Below are 5,095 nucleotides of genomic sequence, written 5' to 3' on the forward strand. Positions count from 1 at the left end.
CAATTTCATTTAATTAAACATTGACACTATATGCTTGAGATCCTAATATGTTGAAAAAAGATATGAGCCTTAATGTGCTTTTTCTCATGTGTTTTGTATTAGTCTGCATGACATCATCAACTCTTACTTGAATGATTTTAACCTTTGCCTTTGAAGTACTTGTGCATATTTTTAAAAAAATCTGGTACTAAGCCATCTTTATCCAAGTACATGATGCAAAAACCTGTGTTTACTGCCAATATTTCAAATCTGGGGAAGAAAAGCAATGACTTGCTTGAGGTGAGCATTCAATCAGGAAACCTGATATGATCCTGGATCTTATCTGATTGTGGGTGGGACTAGGGAGATTCATGGACAGGTTTTGTGTGCAAAATACTGTGTATGTCTTGTACTGGGAGAAGGCTCATTCTCATGGTTTTTCAAAGAGATTAGTGACATTCTTGACAATCAGATGTTTCTGTGTTTGAATTCCGAATGAGGTGGTTCCGGCAATTTATGTAATTTCTCTGATCTCATTTTCCCACCTATAAATTAGAGGTCATGATACCTAGCTTGAAGTGTCATTGGAAATAAATGAGATCATGCTTTTAAATCTCTTGGTTCATAAAAGCGTAGGAGTTTATTTCCTGTTTTATTAATGGATCTTTCCCTTTTTTAAAAAAATATAATCCATGATTCCTCACATCAGTTGAGTGTACAAGTAAATAATACATGATTAACTCTGGAAAATGCTCAGACATATTTTATTTAGCAGCATAGTTATGAGTAAACCATGTTTGCTGCTGTTATTTCCATGTGGCTTTTATCAATATGCTTTTGATCTCTTTACTGTAAGAACTAGACGTTCTTACAATTTTTGTCTTCCTCTTTTTATTTTATTTTATTTATTTATTTTTTCTGTCTTTTAATCCTTTCCTACCTGGCAACCTAATGAAATCATAAGGCCATCACAAAATAAATCATGGCCAGCTGCCAAAAAGTAAACAAACAAAATAAAATAATCAGACTGAGTTATGAATATATCCTTTCTGATTCTGTTGATATTCGCTATTTTTGTGAAATGCATCATTTGGGTTTTGAAAGAAAATAGCAAGGTGATCACTCTGACAGCTCATCTTCCTCCACGTTCTTCTCCTTTCCACATTTGCGTGAGTAATAATTGGAAAGAGGTTGCTTTTCTTTGACAAAGCTTTTTATTGTTTGGGCTGGTCAAGCCTCACAGCTTTGGTTGCAGCTACCCAGAAACCGAAGGACAAAAGTTAGAAAACTTTCTCTATTTCTTCTTACGACACACACACACACACACACACACACACACACACACACACACACACACACACACACACACACACACACACACACACACAATCTTTTTAACAGTTTCCTCAAGTGGAGAGTGTGTTCAAGGAATGCTGTATTGAGTTTTTCGTACTAACTTTATCGGAAATGGCTTCTTTCTCAGGCGTGTTACTAAATAGAAAACACAGCACTGATCTTGGTTTAGCATAGAAACAAAAGTGTGTGGTTGGTGTGTTTGTGTACATATGCATGAGTTTATGTACATAAATATAAGTTCTTTGTTTCTCAATATTTCTCCACCGTGTAAAAATAATAAGAAAAAAACCCCCAGCTGAGTGGGAGTTGGTTAATGTCTATTCATCAGCTTTGTTTTTCTATTACATGCATGTCTATTTCCTTCCCTCCTTCTTTTCCTTCCCCCCTTTCTCTCTCTCTCTCTCTCCCCCTCCCCTCTTCCATCCCTTCCCCCCCCCCTTTTCTCCCCCCCTTCCTGTCTTTCTTGCTTGCTTGCTTGCTTTCTTCCCCAGGTGGGCTTGGCTGAATGTTTCCAGAAGAAGTTAGCAGGTTGCAACTTTTGTCTAAGCTTTCTAAGCTAAAAATGTCTGCTTTTACCTTGGGCACTCTGCAAATTGTGGCACTCAAGCTGTTTTACTATTTCAGACTGTTCTTCTCAAGCTGTTTTACTGTTCACTACCCTGTAACATCAAGACCTAAGCATTTAAAAGAGAGGTCAAAATAAACACATTATTCCTTTATTCAATGGGTGTTTATGGAATGTCTAATATGTACCAGATACTACTGTGTAATTAACTGCTCATTTCTGTTGTTAAGTTTTTCCTTTCATGTGTGTTTATTCTTACTTCTGGAAAAAGAAAATCTTTATTCAGACTTTACTGTTATATATTATATTCAATATACACCCTAAAATGAATCTGCTGCTCAGTCTGATTCATGAGATTTACTAGTTTCTGGCTTTACAGAGTGTCTTAGTCTATTTGAGCTGTGTATGAATATACAGAAAAACACACAAAGTGTTTTTCCTATACTCTCCCTCAGCAACAGTCAACACAGAAGACCAAATTCTGACTTCTGTGACCAAATGTGTGAGGATTTCTTCCACCAGCAAGAAAATAACCAGTTCCACCAGCAAGAAAGTAACCAGTTCTGCAGCAGGCACCTTCTGGGTGCCCTCCAGCTCAATCTGGACACTATCTAATGAGAGATAGCAGAGATAGCATCAGACACCACAGGTTGAGAGCTCAGTCCCCAAGACTGCCCTCCCCCGCTCACTTCAGATGGTAGTCTCAAGTCCAGGCTTCTGGAATTTCTGACCAACCAGCTGTAAATCAGGTTTCCCAAAACACCCTCCTTGGGTTCAATTAATTTTCTGAGTTGCTCATAGAACTGAAGGAAACACTTACATTACTAAGGATATTTTAAAGGATGCAAATAAATAGCCAGATGAAGAGATACATGGGGCAAGGTCTGGAAGGGTCCCAAGCACAGGAGCTTCTGTCCCTGTGGAGTTGGGATGCCCCACTCTGCCAGAAAGTAGAGGTTGAAAACCCCTGAGTGTTCGCTACCCGGAAGCTTTCTGAACCCAGTTCTCTTGGGTCTTTGTCAAAGCTTCATTACATAGTCATGATTGATTAAATCATTGGCTATTGGTCATGAACTTAACCTTCAGTCCATTTCCCCTCCCCCAAGGTTGGAGAGTGGGACTGAAAGTCTTGCCTTGTCTTGCCTGTGAGCAGCCCCCATCCTGAAGCTACTTAAGGGCTGCCAGCCATCATTAGCATATGGAAATACTCATCACTTTGGAGATCCTATGGATTTTAGGATTTGTATTTCAGCAGATGGGGATGAAACCCAAATATATATTTTCACAATATCTCAGGCTGCTATAACAAAATACCGTAAACTGGGTACCATGAAAACAACAGAAGTTTATTTCTCACCATTCTGGAGGCTGGGAAGTCCAAGATCAAGGCACGAGCAGATTCTGCGTCTGGTGACAGCAATCTTCCTCACCCACATTGTTTTCTTCCTGTGTCCTTACATAGTGGAAGGAAGGGGTGAATGAGCTCTTTAGCGCCTCATTTATAAGAGCACTAATCCCATACATAACACCTCAGCCCTCCTGACTGAATCACCTCCCGAAGGCCCAAACTTTTAATAACATCACTTTAAAGGTTAGGATTTCAACATATGAATTTTGGGAGGCCACATGTAGATTATATCAAAAGGTAAGAGAAAAACTTAAATGAAAAAGTTAGATTTGAGCTACATTCTGAAGTACAAGCAAGTATTACATTGGTGAAAGTAATGCAGAAAGAATTGGAGGTCAAATAAAGCATTATATAGACAGAGGGCAAGGCAATGAGGCAAGACAGAGTATGGTAGAATTGAAGGAACTCCAAAGTAGCTGAGACACTTAACTGGCAAGGAAATGATGAGTGTAGAAATGGTGACATATTAGAAATCAGTTCATGCAGGAACCTTATAGGCAGTATTAAGAATGTTTGTCCTTTTCCTAAGTGCATTGAAAATCCACTCAGTGATCTTAAGCTCCTAAAACTTCTGGCTACCTCAAAATCCTTGGCAACTACTGCACAAAACACAAAGACATATGTGCAATTTCTTCAATTTTTATTAACATTTTGTTATGTCTTGTGTTGTCTGAGGTTTTTATTTATTTATTACTTTTTAATTTTTATTACTTTTAGCTGATTTTCATTATCCACTTGGTTGTAGAATTTTTGGCTATCCCCACCAGTGTCTGCATCAATATTTTTGGTCTGCAGTTTTTGAAATACTACATTAAGATAAGCATAATATATGTGATGGTATAAATATGATGATGTCTATCCCTATTTCTGTAGAAAATATGCACAAAAATCCACTGAACTTCATCTTTATTGAAATATGGGCCTAAGTATACTATACATTTTACCAAAAGTCTTTTTTTTCAGTAGGCCAAGGTAAAAAAAAAATATGAGTTGTATATATATCCACAGTCACAAAACAAATGATTACTGCGCAATAACACCATTTCTGTAAGACAGGGTTGTGACAAGAGCATGAGGAACAAAGAGAAAGGAGACCCCATTTTGAGGATTTCTAAAAGAAATGGGAAAGACTTCAGACCAGGCAGTGTGTTGTCTGAGGCTCTGTGGCTAAGTGAAATTTTGCCAACTTTTTAAATTAAAGACAGCAGAGGAAAGAAAATGTATGAATGCATGGAAGCGAGAAAGTAGTGCATAATTACAAAGTTATAATGAGCTTCGAATTTCAGAAAACAAAGTTGCAGTAGATGACAAGGCAGGACGGACATGCAGCTTCCGAGACACTCAGGTGGAAATGCCTAGTTTGTTGACTTTTGAAAAGAAATCCAATTTTCACACAAGTGGATCAGATGCCCCACAACAACCAACAGAGGAACCAAGGTCTGGGTTAAATCATGAGACTATTTCTTGAGAACGATAAGTTATTTGACTTTTATGTGAGAAATTACATAAAAACATTGTGATCGATATTGTTGAAGGGGAATACACATTGTTGAGACCACTTAAAATTTCTATTTTTATGAAAATTAGTCATCAGGAAAAACACACAAAAAGGAGATGATCAATATGTATGTACAGAGATTTGGCTCCTGATAAGCACCCATATGATAACATCAGGTCTACTCAGCACATTAGTGAAATTTGGCAAGATTTATGATTTGTCTTAGCAACCTCCCCAGGAAATGAAGTTTGGCTGATGCAATGCCATCTTAGAAAAGGCCAGATCTGCA

Source organism: Cynocephalus volans, chromosome 1, assembly GCF_027409185.1.
Source record: "Cynocephalus volans isolate mCynVol1 chromosome 1, mCynVol1.pri, whole genome shotgun sequence".
NCBI classification, from domain to species: domain Eukaryota; kingdom Metazoa; phylum Chordata; class Mammalia; order Dermoptera; family Cynocephalidae; genus Cynocephalus; species Cynocephalus volans.